Genomic DNA, 23,199 nt, shown 5'->3' on the forward strand with positions numbered 1-23,199 from the left:
AGGATGCCCTGAGAAGCTTTATTTCTGTAGAAAGGAAACAGGTTTTGGTGTTTCAAAACTGACTGAGGAAGCCTGGTTTCCTGTTTCTGTGGATCCCTCTGCAACCTGTGACCCTTTGGAGAGCAGGACCCTGGCAGCCTATGTGGGAGGAAAAATAGAAGTCTGCAGAAGGCACAGGATAAAGATTAATGGTGTGATAGAAATGTGGAAAAATATGTACTGTGAAGTAATCCTGAGGGATAAAAATTGAAATTGTTAGTTATTTTTCCTTTCACATGTACATGTACAGAACAAGTGACTTATCACATGTGCCCTTTGGATGGTTATGACCTTGTTATTGGAAAAAGAGTTGACAAAACTGGTGTGCTACAAAAAGCTGAACATTTGCTACACCTTCTCTTTTTTCTCACATGAACATTTACACACATTGATGCTAATGGTGCAGAGATAAGGAAGAGGTTCACACTGTACCCACCAGTGATGTCCATGCCTGGAGATATTCAAAACCTGACCCAAAACTCAAAGACAAGACCCTGAGCAATATGATCTCAGCCCTGCTTAGAGTTGGGTTTTGGACCAGATGACCTTTGGATGTCCTTTCCAGTCTATATCACTCTATGAAATTACGCTTAGTAGCTGCAAGGTTGAACACTGCAGCCAGGAAAGAGGAGATGAAAGCTTTCCTCCTCTTCTGCCATTCTCCAGCTTTCTAAGAGCAAGGCTGGTTAGTTTCTTGCTGAAGGAAAAGAAAGAGAAAAGGTAATTGCTGTAGAAATTGCATAGAGAAGTACAACATGAAATTTCAAAGTGGGTACAAAGCAGCAACAGAATAGACCTGCCAGGAACCATATAGATCTGAGAGGCCATTGCACATCAGTTCAAAAAGCCTCTGGCCGCTGACACAAGTGCTGTACTAAGGTCTATGGACAAGACATCCCTGAAAGCAAGCTCACACACCTGCAAACAGAACAGCATCTTCTGGGTGTGCTTCATGTCATTTGAGGATCACCTTTTCTCAAAATCCCCATTTCATGGAAATCTGATGACTAACAGGGGCACAGGGGAGAAGCTGGTAAATTCTTTGCACGTTTTTCAGAAAATACTTTTGAAAAAACCCCAACCCCAAACCAATAAACTCATAAGCAAAACACCAGACATGGGGGATAAACCACCAGCTCTTTTTTCAGTCAAATAAATCTCTGTGATTTTTTTTGCTGTTTAGAAGGTTTGGATAACAGTGTCTTGCTTTCAGTTTCCATGTGAAAAAGTTTAGGTGTGCTAAAGGGTTGGGATTTCCCTCTTTTATGGCATATTTTTCTGTTTTATTGTCTTGGAAAGCACGGGTTTCTACTGTGTAAGTAAACCAGATGCAATTTTATGATACAACGTACTAGAAAAGATATGCAATGCAGTTGTGCTTTCTTTTGGAGACTATTTCCCCTCTCTTTTTTCTTACTCATAGTGAAATCTGTACATGACCTTTGAATGTAGGACACAGGAGGCAATCTAATGAGCAATTTAATTTAAAGACAAACACAAGCAATTTGATGCGAGTGCTTATCTTTTTGAGCTTAATATTTGAGATTTTGAATTAGTACAATTACATGAATTAGCATTTAGCATCCCATATTTTTTAGAAATCCCAAGACAAAATGAATGGTAAATAAGTGTTGACTGTATATGCAACTTAAATGCAAGCTGACTTTAATAAAAAAATATTGCAGGTACATACTGCATTTATGATGCATATGGGTGCCTAATAGCAAAAAAAGCTTGGATTCTGCTTTGTGTCACTTCATTGCAAGTGTTAATTCTGCCTCTAAATTCAGAGAAATGACTGCAGATTTTCACTGGTGCAGAAAATAGTAATGCAGAAGAGTCTGGCTTTTGGTGATTGGTAAATTTCACTATAGCAGCATTTATTTCCCTGTCTGAATACTCCAAAATGAAAATTTATTGGTTATATTGCTTCATTAGCACATGCCTGGGCTTTAAATGAAAAGATAAAATTGCTTGACGACTGCTTTTATTTAGCAAAACAATCTTGGCACTGCAAGAAACTCATGATATCCCTTTTCAGATTGTTGTATGCTGGATCTGAATCCCAAGTTCATTATAAGTCTTATTTCAGCATTAGTTCACATCCAAGTCCTGCTCGTCTTGATGTAAACTGAACTCAGGAAAAGATCAGCACTTGGATGCCTGTGGTGAACTCAGGACTAGATTCAAAATTATCCTGAAAACTCCCACTCAAAATGCTGCCCACTCCTGTAAGCATAAATCCATAGATGCCACATTTTTTGTATTAGTTGTGTATTCATGTTACTGAAATCACTGCATGCTGGGCTGGCCTCATGGGCTTTTCTTGGAAATTTTAAAAATTCAGCTTGGACCAGAAGCTGGATCTCAATATTCCAATCCATATTAAGTGTCCAAGATTCTGAAGTCTACACTCATACGTGCTGCTGAACACACATTCTTTCACTCCATGAGTTTTAACTCTATAGGTATTGGCACATTCAGCAGGAGCTGTTGAGAGCCTCTCATCTCCTGTGAGAGCACAAGATGGTAAAAGATGCAGTTTTCTGGGAGGTGGAAATGGATTGTGAAGATGCAAATGCACTCCTGGGGTTGTCACATTGCAGTCACCAGGCTGCATTATATAAAAGAGCAGTACCCTTCTGCTAACAGAAGAGTTATCCCTGTTCTGTACTGCAGAAGAACACAATTTATTTTCAGGGTCACAGCTGTGGTTCTTCAGACAAGGTGAGTTACTCATGGTTGAGTGAGCTGACCAAAGAGTGTGATTTTAGAAACACTTTTATATTTTACGTCTGCTAACGGCACACACTCAACACTGTGACTTCAGACAAATCCCTGAACATCTCATTGCATAACCTGAACCACCTTCAGTAACTTTCAACTCTCCCCAAGCACTGTGAGGAGAGCATCAGCTTTGCTCTCCCCACAGTTACCAGACTGCATAGCCACCTTGGCAGAGTTACTGTTGATCCTCCAGATTATTTAACAACTTCAATAAGATCACCATGGCTACACAGCCACGGTCTGTCATCCTCATTCTTCAGGCTTCACCAGTAGAAAACCTATTCCCAGTCTTAGCCAGAGCAGTCTGAATCCATAGGGATTTGTTACCCCAGAGCTATTCAGGCCAAGGACTGGACAGCCACATCATGTCTCTCCTCTACCTCTGCTGGCAGCTACAACATCTGTAAAACATTGCTCATTCAGTGGGCTTTCTGTCTGCTCAGCACCTGGGGTCAAAAGTGATATGGTAAAAAATGAGAGTTTCTATGCCAGTGTTGTGATTTAACCCCAGCCAGCAATCAAACCCCACGCAGATTACTCAATCCTTCACCAGTAGGATCAGGAAGAAAATCAGAAAGGCAAGAGGTTGAAAACTCATGTGTTGAAATACAGACAGTTCACTAGGAAAAGCAAAAGCTAAGCAGCAAGCAAAGCAGAACAAAGAGTTGATTCAATGCTTCCCATGGGCAGGCAGGTGTTCAGGCACCTCCAGAGAGCAGGGCCCTGTCACATGTAATGGTTATTTGGGAACGCAGATGCCATCACTCCAAACATCCCCTCCCCTTCCTCCTTTTCCCCCCCACTCTATACACTGAGCATAATGCCATATGGTGTGGAATAGCCCTTTGGCGTCAACTGTCCCAGCTGTGGCTCCTCCCAACCTTCCACACACCCCAAAATTCCCTGCCAGTGCAGCAGCACAAAAAGCAGAAAAGGCCTTAGCTCTGTGCAAGCCCTGCTCAGCAATAACACAAGCATCTCAATATGATCAGCCCTGTGTTCAGCACAAATCCAAAACACAGCCACACACCAGCCACTAGGAAAAATTTTAAGTCTACCCCAGCCAAAAACAGTGAGAAAGATGTTATTGAATAGCTCTTTATTCCACTAGTGTGCTTACTGCTGGGAGAATTTTGCTTTCCCTTGCTCCAGATCAAACACACTTGTATTTGACATAAATTCTCACATTTCCTGCAATGCCTCTTGGTACCAGTTGAATGGTCCAGTGAAAAAATCACTTTGCTTTTCTCTCTCATATGCAGATGCACAGGGCAGCACTTAAGACAGGAAAATAGGTATCTCAGGATAAGGAAGAAGAAATCACTTCTGCAGACAGTCTGCAATGATTCAGAAAATTCTTATCAGGTTATGAAGAGTTATGAAGAGCTTTAAATACCTCTATATCAAAAGAGAAACTACCTTTTCTTGTTATAATGTTTCCTCTGTAAGGTCCAAAAATATGCTGAAGACTACTGAGCAATACCCATACTTATTGTTTGGCTTGGTTTTAGTTTTAGGGTTTTTTTATTTAAGAGCTCATATCCAATGTGTACGGCTGGTTAGCACAAATTAAAAGCATACATTACAAAATATGTAATCAGACTTCAGGTGGCCACATTTTACAAATTAAAGCCATTGTATATTTAACATTTCCATATGTCTATCCAGGAAGTTCAAATTTTACATCTAAAATAAGATTCAATGAATCAGCGAGATTTCTTTAGGTTTGTTCTGATTACATAATACAGACCACTGTGTTCTTCTCAAAAAAATAATTCCTTTGAATTCTAGCTTGCTCAGGACAGTAGTAACAGGAGAAATCATTACTTTATGTACAAAGGACATGGCAGCAGAAGGATTTTCCAGTAAAAGGTCAGGATGAGAAGTTTGCATGGTTACATCATGAGTGTTTCTAAAGGCTCAGCTGTGATTGGGATCCAGCTAAGGCAGAGAGTCCTATTCCATCCCTAGCAACACTCTTGATCAAACTAAGCACACAAAATATTCTAGTGTATCTGATTATACCTTTGCTGAAGTATCATGTACTAGCTGTGTTTTGAAAGTGTATTCCAATATATTCTTTTCCTTTGCCCATGGGCACATTTTTAGCCTTCAGAGACATTTATGTATTATTTTACTTGGGAGGAGCAGCAGCTGATGAAGGAGATTGCTGTCTGCTTTGCTCTAACTTCAGCCTATCCCTATGGCAAAGCTTATATCAGATAAATGGCAACTGGCAATCATCTAGTTGCTTTAAAAAAAAACCCTCAGTGAGCTGTTCTTAGCACTTCCCTTCTGACCTTGATAGGTAAATAAATCAAAGAACACTAGGTTTTTCCTAGAACAAAAGAAATAACTTAGTGGTTCAGAGATCTCACTTTGGCCCTTTTTTTCCACAGCATTGCCTCCCAGGTGTGATGAAGCCACTGGTCTTTAATGACAATTGCAGCCTCTTTTACCAGCCTCAGGGTGATGTTGCTAAAAAACAGTTTAGCTGAGGTAATGCTTACACTATTCTGGAGACCAAACCATTCCCATGAGCCAGGAAATCAGCAACAGACCTAGGGAAACAGCAGTTACCTTCAGAGGCTTTAAATCCAACACTAAGAAAAGCTTGGCTTTATCTTCAAGAAAATGTGGCAAGCTGGGGACTAAGTAATGATGCCTGAAGGACAGGAAGTTCCTGGATGCACTTTTCATCTGCCTGATAGTGTGGATTTCCCACCCATGTCTGCTACTGACAAAGATTCTTAGCAACACCCTGTGAAATACAAACCTGTGCTACTGACAAGCTCCCATACTAGCTCATTCCCCAATGTATCCATCAATGACATTCTGTGGAAACTAGAAGGGGGCCAGGAATGTGGCAAAAGACCAGAGGAGCAAAAGTTTCCTCTGCTGGAAGCACACACCCATGTCTATGCTGGGCTGCTCTCCTGCAGCTGAAGGCAGCTCCATGTAGTGATCAACCCTCCTGAATAGCAGTGCTGTAAGTGACTGGAAAAGCAGCATTTCCCTGAACTCTGGGAGCAGGCAAACCCCTTGGCATTCCTTAAGGGCAGGTGCTGGGAATTCTTCTGGAGTGGGTACCATACTTGTTTGGTAGAGTCTAGGGCTAAGAGATTGCATTGAACATGTTTATGTCTCTCCTTCGGCAAAAATAGTTGCTTCCTTTTATTGCCATCAGTAGGGATGAGAAGGGAAAGTGGGATGCTTCCACTACACCTTTGGTAGCAAAAAGAACAGAATAAAGAAGGGAATGAGAGGTGACTGAAGAGGAACAGGGCATCCCAAGGAAGAATACTGGTAAGAGGCAAAAACCAGAGAGATGATGACGAAAAAAGTAGTGACAGCTCTGGAAAGGGAACCCTGTGCTAAAATTTGAGTTTGTTACATCCATTAAGCTTTCTTAGACCCTGGAAGTGCTTTTAATGTCAAGTTTTTCCTGGTATGTGTGAAACAAAAAGCTTCCAAAAGTAGAATACCATAATTAGGCCTGAACTGCTTTGGACAAGGAGATGTCCAAAGAAGTCCCTTTCCTTCCTTATACAGCGTACCTCTGCTAGGATGTAAAGAAACAGGCAAAAGTGTGAATAAAATATGCATCAAGGCTGCTCCTGGCCTCACAAAAAAATGAGGTGAGTGTCGAGTGAGGTGAGATCCTTTTTCACTCTTTCCACTTCATTCCTTATATTTCCTGAATATAGTAAAGGAAACCTACGACGTTTCAAAAGTAGCAGCCAGAAATGACCCATCATCACCCAGCTAATGAAACTGGAGGGTCTGTCAAGCTGCATGAGGAGCAGCCTACTTTTAGCCAGTTTGCTATAACTGCATTCTGCAGAAATCAGACTGGAGTGATAGTTGATATTCCTCCCATCACTTTGTTTCTTAAAACTGCTGTTTCCATGGCAAATACACAGACTTGGATTTCTACAATCACGCTCTTTTGCCACTTTTCTTGTAGGTATGCATTTCATGGGAAAATATCTTCTCCCTGCAAGCAGCTCAGTCTGGAGTGAGAGTCATAGATCCTTAAAAGGACAGTGAGAACCCATTTGCTTATTTCTAAGGAGGATGAACGTTGTCTAAGTTATGCTAAGAAAAAGGCTTTATGGATCCAATCAAGATAAAAAGCTGCATGTGATTTCCTAAGACTACAGGAGTTCTGCTCATGATGTTTTGTTTTTCTGCATTTTGCTTTTCTGAGACATCTCTGGGTCAATTTCATTTTAGTCATTCTATACACAGAATTCCTTTTTCCAGCAGTGAGGCCCCAGCATTGCAACTGGTAGCACACAGCCATTAGGTTCTTCCATTACTCATGAGCTATGGCCTGCTGCCAAACTCTGCCTGGAATATTTGGAAAGGCTTACTGGGATAGAAACCTAAAAGGGAAGGTGATAATACAGCTGTAGACATTTCAGTACACATAAATTTAAGTTAATGCATAATTCTGTCTCCTAATTTTTGCTGCTGTGCTTGAAATTTTTCCAGGTTTGGTTGGATACATGACTGGAGCTTGTTGCTGTGCATAGTTCATAGGGTGAGTGTATGAAATGCACATGAATAAAAATGTCAGTCTCTAGCTTTTGTAGTGACCATGGTGTTCTAATTCAGTAGGATAAGAAATTTGGTTTTCTGGGTGTTTTCCAGCTGGCATCTCAGTGGTTTGGAGTGTACTGTGTAGGATATGGTAGTGTCTTATTTCCCTCAGATATGACTGTGGGGTAAGTTGACTCACAGAACAAAACCAGTTCTTGTCAAGTATCTCCAAAGACTGGAGCAGTCTGGGGGCAGACAGTTTTGTCCTGGATTTGCAAGTGGGTTTACAAATGAATAGGTTTGGAAGAAGAGCTAAGGATGTGGAATATCTATACAAGAGAATAACCTGATTTGAAATGACTGGCTGGAGCCAATTTCCAACACTGATTTAACCTGCTCAGTTTCTCTTATAGAATTGCTTCATCATGTTGTTCTCCTTTTCACCCTTCTTAAAGAGATACTTGGGGATTTATAGTCCTCAAGACCTCATTTGAAGGTAGGGCAAATTTTCTCCAGATTGACCAATGATTATGTATTTTAATTTTCCAGTCAGAAAATGGTACATAAGCATGGGAGAAGCCAAGGATTTGTCAGAAAAGAGATTCCAAACCAGCTCAAATTTACTCTTCAATGTAGCCTTTAACACAAGTATTTCAAAATTATCCTTTTCACCCAGACTTAAAACCTCACATTTAGCTACTCTGTGGATTGCTACTATATGAAGCTACATTTTGTTTTACTGGAAAACTCAATAATAAGCAAAACAAGTCTACATTAAAGGCTTCTCAAAATCCTCTGACTGTGCAACAGAAGAATGTAGCTCCAAGCTCTATGAGTGAGTCCTCTGCTATTTACAAAGCAGCTTTTTCTATCATACAGAAAATAAATTTGAGAGAGTTTTCTCTGGCTCACATGATTAATTCTATTCCTAGAAAATTAGTTAGCAGCCTTGACATGCCCTGGGAGAAAAACAAAAGGAAGGCAACATGAACTTCTGTGTGTAATCTTCTATTTGAGCAAATGTAGATTATTTGTAGTGACTAATTTTTCCCTTGGAACAAAAAAGTGAACGAGGGTTGAGTAATGTGTGATGCAACGGTTGCCACAGCTGGGAGTTTAGAGTTGGACTGGAGCCTGAAGTGGCTTCATTTAGAAAATAGTTTTGAGAGCAAGTACTAAATCTAAATATATGCATGTGTTCTCATGTCTAGCAGCCATGACACAGTAAGTACCAAATGAGAGCTTGGGTTGGAAAGGTGTTTGAAGGATTTCTTACCTGGACCAGTAAGAGGAAGACTGGAGATTAAGACACAGGGGGTCAGAACAGGCAATAAAGGCCACCAGCAAATTATTCCAATTGGAAGAGCTGCAAAACCTTGTACGAAGTCTATAAACATGATTTCTTCCTTCCCAAACTGCCTTCTTTGGCAGGAGCTTTAAAGCACAGGGAAAGGATTGTATCAGCAAACCCATGATTTAGCACTGGTCAATCGTTAGAAAGAAGATACAAATAGGTTTCTTTTTTTTTTTTTTTTTTAAGGAAAGCAGCCTATATATGTTATATACTAATTCTCTGCTCTCTTCCCACTAGAACTGGTTATAGCCAGTTCTAGTGGGAAGAGAGCAAAGAATTATTATATAACACATGCTAAGCTCACAAATGAAGGTGTAACATGACAGACCAAAGGAAAAAGAGCAGAACGTAGATGCTCTTATCAAATATAATATCAATCTCAGCCACCAGTCCTGGTTTGAGAAGGAGGAATCAATATCCCATTCTTCCCAGGGAAGAGATGCTGACTGTGCTCTGACTCCCTGCCTGGCCTGAAGGTATCAGCCTTCATACCCAGAGGGGCAGTGCAAGGGTGAACACAATATCAGAGAAAAGGGATAGGTTTTAGGAAGTCTGTGTAAATGTCATTTTTAACTGTATTTCATTTGAACTATGTAAGTATCATTGTTTCTGCGACAAAAATAATTATTTCAGTCCACGGCTTGGACTTTCATTAAACTAAATGAAATGGTTTTGCATTTAAGGTGTGTTCCCCTTTTTGCTCATGAATTTGGAGTATCATGGTGGAGGATTCAGGCAATGTAATCTTTAATATGGATGCATCAAACTGCAGAGCAGAATCTGTACTGTGAGTAGCAGAGGAAAACCCATCAGTGTGTGTTACAGTCCAGGACAAGCCTTGCCAGTAACCTGGGCCACTCACCAGGGGTGTTTCCAATAACTGGAGGGGGAGTTTCACTGGATTAATTTCTGTAAAAAGGCTCACTGTCAATGACAGGCAATTCTGGTGAAAAGACAAAGAAAATGTAATAGAACGGGGCAGGCCAGGCTGTGCCTGGCTTCCTGTGAAGCTCCATGGTTCCATAAAATGGGTTGCATGGTTTGCTAGGAAATACAGACTTCACAAATTTATGAGGCACAGTAAAATGAAATGATTGATAGCTTATTCCTCGCTTTTCAAGCTGCTTGAACTGAGCAACACATTTTCCTGTCATGTGGTGGGCTGGGGCCTAAGATGAGTGCTTATGTTTGCATGCAAGCTGTGCTTACCCTCTGCAGCAATAAAATTTTCTTTATGAGCCCCAATTTCCATTTCTACATGTTTCCAGTTGTTTTGCCACTGCCAGCTACATTTACTGAGTTTGAAACAGCCCTAACTGATAAATTTGTGAGTCAGAGGGGTGGAAAATACAGCTTTAGCTTAGGATGGTGGCAGTTACTGTGCAAGAAAATATGTATATTTAGTGTAGCTGCCTAAAGCCTTCCTAAAGCCACTAAGCAAGGCATTGTAGGGTACATAGAAGAATATGGGAACACCTGACTGAAGGTGCATCATGGTGCTGACATGTTAACCCACAGTGGCAAGCATGTAATAATTCTATTTTAACAGACAGAATCTGCGTATGCTCCCTTTAGTGTGCACCAGCATTCAGCCTCGCTCCTGTCTAGATCAAGTGTGGGGTGGCAGAGAACCATGGCTCCCCCATCTTGAGTGCTGGATCTCCTTCTTAGGCCCACCAGAAAAGTAGTGGAGAGGCTGGGAAGTGACTAGGGACCCTCTTTTCTGGGTTGACCAGGTTATATTTCCATGGGTTTTTCCCCCATTTTGTTATCATGATTTTAAGTTGGTAAAAGAGCAATGAACAGTCTGTTTACTCAGAGAAGAAGAAGGATTCTGAGATTCTCAAGGGGAATCTCAGAAGGACAAGTTGCTCTGTATTACTGGTATGTTCCCAAGGGAATTTTGAACTCACCCTCAGCTATGAGAACAGCTATGAGGTTCTGTACATGGGAGGCCAGCCAAAGGATGAAGAGGTTGAAGGCTCAGTTACTAGTCAGAAAAGTTACAATCAGAAAGGTCAACACCCTCTATTACACCCACTTCCAAGAGGAAGAAGGGTGTAAAAAAAAAAAACAAGAAAAAAATAAAGTAAAAAGAAAAAGAAAGATGAAGTTGTAGGGGATTTCCTTTCTAAGAGGGCCCAATAAGCCAACCTGGCCCGACCCATGGGAGCATCTGCTGCCTCCTTGGGACCTGAGTCAAGGATGACACCAAGAAAATTTCTAGCCTTGTGCAGCCCTCAGAGTACACCAATACTGATCTCCTACACAGGGGACAATGAAATGCCAATATGCAGTCCAAGTGCCAGCAAAACAGGACTTCAGGGCCTTGGGACATTTGGAAAGGAAAAAGTGGCACAAGTTATATTCTCTTCCAGATTTCCAGTGGAAGGCAGCAACACTGAAAAAAACAGATGGGCTGAGTCTGCTAATACCTGGCTAAATGGCTGGTCAATATTTTGGGGGTTTTGACAGTGGAATGGCCTGCATAGCACCAGGCATACTGGCATGAGATGCGAGTCCCCTTTCTCAGCAAGAGAGGACAGTCTTTGCTCAGGAACCAGCAGGAATTGGCAGAGCTTTAAAGTATATGTGCTAGGGGAGTGACAGAAGTGGCACACAACAATGTCAGGGCTGTTCCTGGGGTGATATGCAAAGGTTAGAGGGACAGGGTACCAGAGAGACCCCTCTGCCAGGGACTCTGCAATGTGAGAGCCACACTGGAGCACTCTTCCAGTCTTACAGGGATGAGTAAGGCATTCCTTAGGTAAAGAACCAACAGGGAAACAAAAAATGCCAACAGGGAAACACCAGGGAAATAAGGGAATTAAGGGGTGCTTCTCTAAAAAGGTGACACAGCCAGCAGCCCAGCTGAGGTGTCCTTACACTAAAGCATGAAGCACAGGAACAAACAGGAGGAATTTGTTGTATTCACCAATACAGGACGAGGTTAATGACATTTGTTTTTGTAATCTGTGCTTTTCTTGCAAGATGCTCAGAAACATTTAAAGAGTTCAACTCAATAAGCAGAAAAGGGTCAGGTATATACCTGAACTATACAATCTTAAGGCACACTTCCTGCCATAAATGCAAGTTCCATACAAATTCATGGAAATGACATTGAAGACAAAAATCTCAATCTACTCTCTTATAGGTGTAGAGAAGAAATTGTCAAAAAAAAAAGAAAAAAAACCATAAAAAATGTTTTGGGTTATGGTTGGGTTGGTTTTACCCTCCCTGTTTAAACCTTGAAACACATTTCAAATGGATTGCAAGTCTATTATTTTTTTACTTGATAGAGTGTGTTTGAACTTGTACTTCAAAAAAGGTTAAGTCCTTTCTTTGATTGAAACCTTAACAAGTTTGAAGCACAACTTTTAAAAGTAATATCATTGCAAGACATTTTTGTGTGATGACTTTGGGGAACTGATTTGCCAGAAAAGGATTACTAGCACAGAACATGTGCACATGATACTGAAGGAAAATCTAACATCCATGAAACAAGTTACATCCTCAAAGTGCATTTATGATAGACTTTAAGGAAAACTTAGTATTACAACAATTTAAAAGTCCTAGAGATAATAATTTATAGAAAATGTATAAAGTATGATCAGTAATGTCAGGACTCTTGCCTATAAATTGAGCATTAAATATGTGTGAAGTCTGGCTTGCTGCTGTGCATACTTCAAATTTAAGAACATGCTGATATACACCATTAAATTGAGGAGTCTGAACTACCAGTGTTCCCATACAGAGAAATTATTTCATATAGGCAGATCACCATAAAATAATTACTGGAACATAAAAATTTTTAAGCCTTAAGGATGTATCCTATTGAAGTATACTGATGAATTTTTTTAAAAAGTTGAATTTTTAAAAAAATATAAAAAATCTTCAGTCCTCCACTGAAACTAGCACCATGTTAATGTACAATGTGACAGAATCTTTTCTTAGGAGGAAATTGAGTACTTCTTATTAGTTCTGCTTTGGTGTTCAATAGCTTAAACAAGAAGTTATCCTTTTTGATTGGGGTAAATTTAAAAAGAAAAAACCCACACAATCTGACAGGAGAGTTGTTTGCTATCTGACAATTTCAATTACTGTGGGAAAACCTGGACACGGGAATATACAAATTCTGTGTAATATTTGATTTCCAGCATAATTTTTCAGTGAATATTCAGAGTGGAAAACTAAGTGGAAGAAGGAGGCACTTCAGATGAAGATGTAACTTGAGAGGCACATATACTGGTTGTTAAGGTAACAGAAGAAGGAACCCACAGAAATTTTCATCAAAGACTAATTCTCACTGAGCTCAACACATCCTGGCTGCCTAGAGAGTTCAGTATCTAAAAACTGGAAAGAATATAGCAAAAGGTCAAATACAGAGATGTGTTCATCCTTTGGAGGAAACACTTGATGAATCTGCTTGAGTTACTGAACCTCTTCTTCAACCACAACATAATGACATGCTCTTCGTGCTCCCCTGTGTGAGTCTAAAAGAGAGAGAGACAAAGTTGTAACTCACAAAGTATAACAGGATAGGGGAGCTAGTGGCACAGCAGACCATCTCAGAGAAACACATGTAGAGTTGAGCTTCTAATGTTAATGGCTGCTCACATGTTTAGAAGAAAGTCTGGAAGATTGCAAACCACACTAAAAGCCATTCAACCAAAATTAAGTGTACTGGTTTGTCTGGGATAAAGTTAAATTTCTTCACAGTAGCTTGTATAAGGATAGGTTTTTGATTTGTGCTAGAAACAGGGCTGATTACACAGGGATGTTTTAGTTATTTCTGAGCAGCTCTTACACAGCATCAAGGCCTTTTCTGCCCCTCACACACCCCAAAGAGGCTGGGGCTGCATGAGGAGTTGGGAGGGGACACACTGGCACAGCTGAACACAACAGTCCCAAAGGGTACTCCATACCACATGGTGCCATGTTCTGCAATAAAATCTTGGGAAAGAAGAAGGAAGGGGGTACATTCCTAATTATGGCATTTCACCTTCCAAGTACCCATAACATGTGATGGAGCCCTGCTTTCCTCAAAAATGTCTGAACACCTGCTTGTAGATGGGAGCTAGTGAATTAATTCCCTAGTGTGTTTTGCTTGCTTGTGCAGCTTTTCCTTTACCTATTAAAGTGTCTTTATTCCAACCCACACATTTTTGTACTTTTACCCTTCCGATTCTTCTCCCATCCCACTGTGGGGGAGTGAGTGAGTGGCTGCACAGTGATAAGCTGATCACCAATCTTTAACCACAGAACAAGGCAAAGCTTGGCAACACTAAGCATGCAGGAAGCATGCAAGCTGAAGTATTGATCTACTCTATAAATGAGAGTCACTAAGATTTTTACAGAAGCTGCAGCAACACAGACAAGGCAGCTAAGCCTGTGAAGGCAGCATTCCCTTGGCTAGAGAGGGCTCTTTTGTTTCCATGCATTATTTCAACTGGGAGCTGTACATCACACTGAGCTTCTCAGCAGAGCTGAGTTATGCTATTACAGCCTCCCAGAACAATCTCACTGTCCTCCAGCAGCCTGAGGTCTTCCTACATGTGCCTATGCAGACATGTTGAGAGAAACACATTTGATCCTCACCATATTTTCAGCTAGAAGAAATAAGCCTGTCTTTGTGGACATACACAGATAGGGTTTTATTGTAAGAAATATCTTTCTCTCTACTTACAACTGCAAAGGAATACTGCAACAGGATCCTGCTGATCTATTGATTAACACTATTCTGCTGTTTCTACAATGAATACTAAATGCATTCCTCCCTTCTTTCAAGCAGCTCTGGTGCTTACACTTTTCTCCCTCTGTCATATGTAGGCTGTCTGTCTGAAATCTGTAATCACAACAGCAGATGAAAAAAGTCTCAGACTGTACCACTAGCACTTGGGTTAATGCTCAATGCTAAAATGTCATCTGTTTTCTACATGCTTGGACCATCACCATCTTCAGCACGGGATTTCAGTTCAATATCTGAGGTATGAAGTATCTCCAGATTTACAAGGGTGCGTGACACAGCTGTGTCTCTGCAACAAAGCTCTGTCTGAACAGGGTGTGACATTTAAATGAACAAATATTTTGGATCTCAAGATAGCTTAAGAGGGTGATGAGAAATGGCCTAAGACTGGATCAGGAAGACTTCCTAGAAGGCAGGAAGAGACTGTAACCTCTTTGATGGAGTGGTAAGGGAGGGAAGGTCCTATGACAGGGCCACACAGCACCACCTGCAGCCAAAGCCTACAGCTCACAGAGCTTGTGGAATGGCACTGAAAAGCAGAGAGCAGCTCCCTGGCCTCAGGTGGGGCTGAAGGACTTTTCCAGGACCAAAGGAAAACATGCAGGGCTTGCTTGCTGCAAGATAATGAGCTGGTCTGGAAGCAAAAGCTGCTGCCAGAACATGGCAATGTGGGACAAAGTCAGGTATAAATATTTTTATTTTCAGTTGGGCTAATTAGTTGGTCTGATCTAAGCTGACTTCACTAGAAAATTTGGTTTATTTTATAAATACCTATCTGTTTGAATGTTTTGATCTTTTGAGACAGCGACAAGATAGATTCATCTCTCATTGCTTTGGCTGACTCAGCATCTATATACAAAGTTAGTTCTGTGGTGCCTGTGAGGAATCAGTCTTCCACAGAGCTGGTCTAAATGGTAGCCCAAATCAGACAGGTAAAGTCAAATGGAGATCACTGAAGTAAGAAATAGGAGAGGATTGGTTTTGGTGACTACACACTAGATATTTCAAAACTGCAAAACTGTAACATGGTGATGAAAAGATACTGGATGGGAGCAACACAGCTGACTTATGAACAATGTTAGAGACTGAAAAGGCTGTTCTCAGACTGAGATGGCTTAATGAAGTGTCAAGGTCTCATTTTCTCATTCATGCTGCTAGTACTTTGCAGCACAGATGACCCCTGCAGAATAAATGCTATATTACTCACAACAGACAGCAGTAGCAGTGACTGAAACACAACCTTTTAAAATCACTAAATGAATATATAATACTCAACATTTCTTTAAGGTGTTCAGCACAACAATTTTAAGTGAAGAACATTCAAGTTCATTTAGGAAATTGAATGTTCATTTCAAATGCATGTAATGAAACATATTTCAAGTTGAAACTCAACTTTGCTGATGATTGGCAATGCCTTTCTTCACCAGAGCATTCTGATTAGTCATGGAATAATGAAATTTGCATTTGAGTCATGGATTGCAAGAGGAAATTCTGATTTATGCCCATTTCAAGTAGCTCTGAAAGAGTTTAATTTTTGAAGGAAACTACATAAGCACCTGGTAACGTGGTTATGAGGATGCCAGCAGAAGATATTATTGATGAGTATATACCACTAGTACAAAGAATTTACTGCTACAGAAATGTCAAATTCTCATTTCACAGGGCAGTTAGTACCTAGAAAGGCAGTGATCTGTGACTATGGGTTACTGTGAATGGTTCACCTGTTTCATTCTCACTACTTCTGAAATTCTTCATCTGTGCTTTATTCCCCTATTGGTGTCTTGTTGTGAAACCAAGATAATAAGCCCCTTTGAGCCAAGAAAATTGTCTGATTATGGCTATAAAAGATCAAACCCCGTGGGGCACTCATCAGCAGGTATGAGTGAAGTGAATGCCAAAATTATTGATAGGGGAAAAGAATTTAACTTAAATATTTTGAATACTTCGTGTAGATTGGTACCATGAGAAGAAGGTAAATTTCTGAGACACTAATTCTGCACAAATTCTACATCTATATTTCAAAACACAAAAGGAAATCTTCACAGATGAAAAGTCATTGTCCAGAAATCTCTACTTAGCTCACTGACAACCTGCAATTTCTTTGTCGACAAACCCCTCATTGAGATACCTACACAAATTTCACTTGGGTTTGACTGTGGCCTTTAATTTTGACCACTGTCACCCTGTTTGCTGCTTAGTCTTCCCTTTGTCCCTTACCTAACTGTGGAGAGCCGGGTTCAGTTCCCAGGCTTGATTTTGTAAATAACTAGGTTCTCAGACATCTTTTTCTATAAACAATAAGATTCTCAGACAGTCTTCCCATAACAGGCAAAACATTCTGTGCTTGGGCTCTCTGGGAACAGATAGCTGCTCTGGGAACAGATATGAAGGTTTTGAGAACTTTTCATATCACAGTGAGAACGCTGGTCCTGTTTTCAATAAACAACCCACAGGTATTGTAAAACAAAAGGAGGGGTTAGAGTTTTCTCTGTAACCTATCGTGAGCTTGAATTTTGCAATATGCATGAAGTTAATTAACACTGTTATATAAAGTGGCTGATTTAATCAATAAATGGAAGTCAATGCTGATCAACAACAAGGTGGGTTGGCTTCCTTCGCTTTCAACACCTAACTGCCTTGTCTCTTACTCAAGTGATGTTTTGAGTCTTTTTCTCCTGCCTCTTGGGCATCACTGCAAATGTGAATGCTTCAAACTGCCTGTGAATTGAAACAAATTGGAGAGCATAACAGAAATTAAATGTTTCTAGGGTAGAGTTTTTTCCCCAAGATTTGAGCTTGAGGCTGTAACCGAAATGGTAATTTAAATTAAATTTGCAAGTACATTTATTTTGTGTCTGATTACGAGGAAAAGTAATTTTTTCCCTATTGTCTACATTGCCCAAGCCTGAGTATACATCCCCTTGTGAAGAAATCTGAAATGGCTCCCCACTGTTATTCCATGCCCTGCTCACTCTTCCATATAGATAAATGTTAATAGCCCAGAGTGTTGCCTTAAAATTGAGAATTTTAGATCAAGAAAAGTTCCTTGATATTTTGTGGTAAAACAAACATCAACAAGAAGGTTGCCTGTGGGTTGGAGATTTCACTGGAATAGGATTCCAATAAGTGATTCCGTATAATAAATAAAGGAGCCAAAGAAACCAGAACGGATAATACTGTGCTTATAGTGATATTTCCTTTGCTATTTTTGGTTCCCCTGAGTCAATCTCTGGTTTAATGTCAGCATGAATGGGAATTGAATTGGACCAGTGGCTGGTGAAACAAAAAAAGTGCTGGCAGCTGATAATGGTGTTATGAGTTTATGGTAATTGGAGTGGCACCAGCAAAAATATCCAAGGGACAACTTGGCTGGGAAGCTAGAACATAGGAATTAGAGAAATGAGAAGAGAATCATGTGTTGCCAGATAAGACTTCAGGTTTTCCCTGTGGGTTAATACCTGAATGAAAACCACCACTTTTCCTTTATGTGATGTCTTCTTTCCTTTAGGAATTACAGAAAGAAGACAGTTTGATAGAATGAAATATGCTCCTGTTTGGGTTTTCCACCTGTTCAAACAGTTTTTTGGTAACTAACTGTAGTATCTAATTAAAGCTGCTGCCTTCATGGTGCACCCCTAGAGAAATGCTGCCATGCAGGTAATTAATGTGCTGTGCCTGCACTGGCTCAGATGCCTATGTTTGCAGCAGGCTACTTTAGAACATGCTGCCTTATCTTTGACCTTGGAGACATCTGGTGCTGGCTTCTCAATCAAACAGAACTTGGGACAGGACAGGCATCAGACCTGACTCTGGCTTGGTGATTTCCACTTTTTTAGAATTAGCATTTTCAGTTATATGAGGTGCTGATAGCACACTGCATCACATGTGAGGAAGGTGATTTTTTCTTTCAGGTAAAATCAATTTATTGGTGCTATGCAACTTGGCCTGTTCAGTCTGGAGGAAAGGAGACTGAGGTGAAATCTTGTTACAGTCTACAACTTTCTTGTGATAAGAAGAGCAGGGGTAAAACACTGATCTCTCCTCTCTGGTGACCTGTAATAGCACTGAGGGAATGGCCTGAAGCTGTATCAGGGAGATTTAGGCTGGATATTAGGAAAAAGGGTCTTCACCCACAGAGGGGTTTGGCACTGGAACAGGCTCCCCACGAAAGTGGTCACAGCACCAAGTTTGACAGAGTTCAGGAAGCGTTTAGACAATGTTCTCAGGCACATGGTGTGACTCTTGGGGATGTTCCTGTGCAGGACTAAGAGAAGGACCCAATGAGGCCCCTTCCAAATCAGCATATTCAGTAATTCTGTGGGAAATATCTTAAAGAATAATCAACACTGCTTTTGTCAGGCACCTTTAGGTCAGCCTCGTCTGACCTACTGGCTGTCTCTGAGTAGGAACATGCGGCCAGATGGCTTCCTTGGTACTCAAGATACGGCTTTTCAGAGTAAAGCTTTGCTAAAGGTTCCACGTGCAACAGACAGTGGTTTCTGTGCCCTTCAGGACTGAATTTCTAGCCCAGAGAGGTTAATTAATTTAATTCATTAATGAAATGTTACCATTGTTTATGAAAGCTGTGATGGCTCTGTAACTTCACCATTGACTGCAAGTGAAGGAGAGGTAAAGGTCTGGCAGGTTCTGCCTGTAACAGAGGTGGTATAAAGCTGTGAGACCCTTCTGTCTGGTGTCAAGATCAGTATAGCTGAACTGAAATCCACCAGATGAGAAACATACATCAGTCTTCCTGTACATTGGTCACAGTCATATTTTCTGGAAAAATCCCTTTGCCTAGGATGCTTCTCCTGGGAAGCTGAGAAGCCTCAGAGAAAAATGAAAACAATATTATTTCGTTGCTTCTCCTCTGTTTTGCTCATATGGAATGTGTTTGGAGTCAGATGCATCATTCCTTCCCTTGTATGGGAACCCTGCAAATACAATATACATCTGTTCACGTAGGTGTGAACATTCCTCCAAGTACTCCAATACAAAATATAGATGTCATATATTTCTGTATAAATTAAAGCTTTTTGATCAGTTCCATCTGTATCTCTTGGCAATGGCTGCATGGCAGTGAACATCCAATAGCCCAGCCCATATTAAGCACTCAGAACTATATCTATCAAAACAGTACACAAACAGAAACTTTGCAATGGGACTGCTGCATAATAACACATACTAATTTTAAATTAATAAACCAAATGCTTCCGCTGGGAAATTAACTCTGATATGAGTTGCATCTTGATTGTATGAAGGCTTTAATACATGTGCTTACCTTTCAGTTGGGTAAACATCATGGGAACACCATGCATGCTCTGGAGTGTTAAACTACAACACTTATGAGCATAAGAAAAAGATAATGGTTTGCTAAATCTCAGGCTTGCCTATAAGCAAAGGTCTTCTTCACCTTTTTTTTTTTTTTTAATTGAGCATATTTTTGAGTTCTCAGAAAGGAGCTATGCACACAGGTAGTTACAGCATGGTCTGTAAAGACAGCAATGGTTCACAGACGGAGCTGGGTGGGAATAGAAATGCAAGCATTGTGATGCAAGAGTCCAGGAAACTGATCTGAACTTCCAGTTGCCTCTAAAGCAATCGACATAGTAAACTGTTCTGTAAGAAATCCAAACACTGCACTATATGTGCATAAAGTGTTCAGAGTCTCTCACATGTATTTATTCAATTAATACCATTTTCAGATTAGCTGCCATCAGTAGAAGAGCCTTGAATTGGAGTAATCAGTGTGAACTGTGAATATAGTGCCCTAAGCCAGCTTCCCTTCATACTGCAGCTTTCAGGTGTTCAAAGGAACCTGTCCTCAGTTCTGTGGTAACACAGGGAGCCTGTGTGAGTCAGTAACCCAAAACCAGTAAATGCAGATCAATTTTCCTCTGCAGTCTTTTTCAATTGTCCATAATTGTCCTTTTCATAGTGATAAAGTAGATGTACTTGATCACTAGCAACTAAACCAATAAGTTAGCCTGCAAGGCAAGATAAAGTAAAGAAGATTTGAGTACTACTTAATTGATTTTTGCTCTAGATGCTCATGTGAAGTAAACAGTGTCATTAAATAAAGATTTGTTTTAAATGTGATCAGTGGGCAATCTGTTTGCTACTATCCTTTCTTCAGACAGAAAAGGCTTCAGGGGAGAACTTACTGTGATACTAATAGTACTGAAGAGACAACCTAAAAACAGCCCCAGCCAGCTGTTGTAGACAATGTGGTTTAAATAGCAATTGCCTTGGAGATACAATGTCCATTCTCTACCACATTTAATTCTGGTTTCCACCTAAGTCCCATTCATTTTCAGAATGAAGAATTTCTTGTGTCAACATTTGTACTCTGTTTTATTCTTACTGTGCCTCTTATCCAATGATTTGGAATTTAACAGCTGCCTAGTTTGAATACTACAGCTGAAATTTTAAGCTTTACTTCTGCTGTGGCAACTGATCCCTCTTGCTTTTACCTCTCTATTTCTAGCTGCATGATTTTGCTAAAGGACAAGCTGTTACTTTGTTTAACAGCAGAACATAATGCCTGCCTTTGATAAACATAAGGCAAAAAAAGAATGCTTACAAAACCTAGGAGTTGCAAATATCTGAGCTCTTCTTCGTAAAGTTTTCAGAAACAGAGCTATAAATGCACAAGGTTGTTTATCATACTGGATTATCTGTTTCTCCTAACAAATAAATACAATAAGTATATCCAGATTTATATCAGCATAATAAAAAGCAACATTTCATACTCACAGTCACTTGCATGCTGGAAAAACAAAAGCCTTCTTTAAATCTGGAAGATAATACTTACATAAGGAGTGCAAGATTGACTTTAATTCTAATTTGGGGTCTAAGTTTACTGCTCAGGGTAGTAGAGAACGACTGAGAAGGGTTTTCAATGAGCCAATTTACATACTAAGATACATAAATTGGGCCAGTTAACATGTGCAAAGAATACTATTTTATTTACTGTCTGGAACTGTACCTATTGTCCTCTCCCCAAAATAGGAAGAAAATAGAAAAACCACAACTAGCTGTTGCACTACTAACTACAGATGTGCTGCACATGATGAATGAGGTGAGGTACCGTGTGTAATTTAATTTCTGGGCTTTTTTTAAAGGTTTTCTGGAGGGCAGAATTATGAGAAAATTATTTGTGTTGCTAGTCTGAACATTCTTACACAAAGAAGTAAATCTGTTGCCTAATGCTTGGTTGATTAAAAATACTAGTAGAATGAAGCAAAAGAAAGTTTACCAAACAATACAGAAATATTACTTACAAAGAAACCTGACAAGAGTAAGACCCTGCACTACATGTTCAGCATGAAAACAAAACCAGGGATGCATCAGCTATCTCCAAGGGACAAGGGATGCAAGATGCTCCTTGCAGCTCACAACCTTGTATCTCATCTATGCCATGTTCTGTTTCTCCTTTTGGAGTGCAATAAAACCCAAGCTGTTTCTGTGAGTCTTGCATGATTTGAATTGATGTACTGAAGCTGAAGGTCCATCTGTTCTAGTGCCTTGTCTCCCACTGGTCTTGGCTTTTCATGCCTAAATTCTGTGACCAAAATAGAGAAGTTTGGTAGGTTTCCCTTTCTGGGGGGAAAGTGACTTCTCTGCCTGAGTTTAAGATTCGGGTGGCAGTGGCCATGGTGGAGGATGCCAGCAGCGGTGTAAGGGTTGGGTAAGTCTGGCCCTACTGCTCTTCATTGGGGATGAAAACTCTCGTGTGTGTGCAATTGAATTAAGACTCCAATTACACCTACAAGAGCACCACCTCCCGTGCTTGAAATGAGCTGGGATCATGAATCTTGTGAGAACGGTGACATTGAGCTGCAGTCATTCAGGGTTGAAGACTGGGAAGTAGATGAAAAAGAATTAGAAGCTGGGGGAGATTCTCTAAGGCTTTGGCGAAGTGACTCAGGGCTGTGCCGCATCATCAGCCTCCGTACACTCCTAAGACGAGGCGCTCCAGCCTTTGGAGGGAGTGGTGACTGTGCCGAGTCCCAGCGGGAACCGGTCCCTTGGCACGCCTTCTACCCTCGCTTCTCCCTCGGTTTGGGCCCAGCAAACAGGTGCTCCGAGTTAATCACGCCTCCCACCCCCCGCCGCGGAGGCCGTGATAGGGTGGGCATAGCAGGGGGCTGCGCTGGGAGCAGGAGCCACCGCTCCTCCCTGCCGCGGCGCTGCCTTCCCGCCCCCCGCCTGCGGGGCTGCCGCCGGGGTGGTGCCAGCAGAGCCGGCCGGCTCCGCGCCTCGGCATGTGCTGAGCAGGGGCCGCTCCGCGCCTCGCCCGCAGCCCGCCCGCAGCCCGCCCGCCCGCTCGCAACAACGGGTGCTCGCCGGTGGCGGAGGAGCCGGCGGTGAGTGCGGGCAGGGCGGGGCCGCTCGGGGCGGGCTGGGTGTGTGTGCCTGCACGGAATGATAGGTGTGTGTCTCTGACTCCAGAGACAGCTGGATAGAGGTACCCTGTTGAACGTTCCGTGCGGGCAGGGGAGGGAGGAGAAGCCGGGCGCCGTGTCCGCCGTGTGCCGACGGCGTGTCCGCGGGAGCCCGGCGGTGCCCATATGGTCGCACCGCTCTGCTTTCCTCGGTAGGTGCCTCGCTGTGTGCATGTATTCGTATGTTTGTGCATGTATAGCTACATATCCTCCTGCATATACATGGGCGCGACGCCCTGCTCCCTCTGCAGGTGTTATTGGGGTGTGTTATTGGATCCCGG

General features: G+C 41.3%; 1 protein-coding gene across 2 annotated transcripts in view; it reads left to right on the forward strand.

Moving 5' to 3' along the window:
- Nucleotides 1-22,602: 22,602 nt before the first annotated feature.
- SNCA (synuclein alpha) overlaps nt 22,603-23,199 on the forward strand; it is a 63,598-nt gene continuing 63,001 nt past the window's right edge. The window contains exon 1 of one of the 2 annotated variants that reach the window (XM_058803799.1): nt 22,603-22,840. The gene's annotated coding sequence lies outside the window, so the exon portion shown is untranslated. Of the gene's footprint in view, nt 22,841-22,900; nt 23,071-23,199 lie in introns of those variants that run through there. The other variant, XM_058803800.1, reaches the window with a different exon arrangement.

The sequence above is a fragment of the Ammospiza caudacuta genome, chromosome 4 (assembly GCF_027887145.1).
Source record: "Ammospiza caudacuta isolate bAmmCau1 chromosome 4, bAmmCau1.pri, whole genome shotgun sequence".
In the NCBI taxonomy this organism is placed as follows: domain Eukaryota; kingdom Metazoa; phylum Chordata; class Aves; order Passeriformes; family Passerellidae; genus Ammospiza; species Ammospiza caudacuta.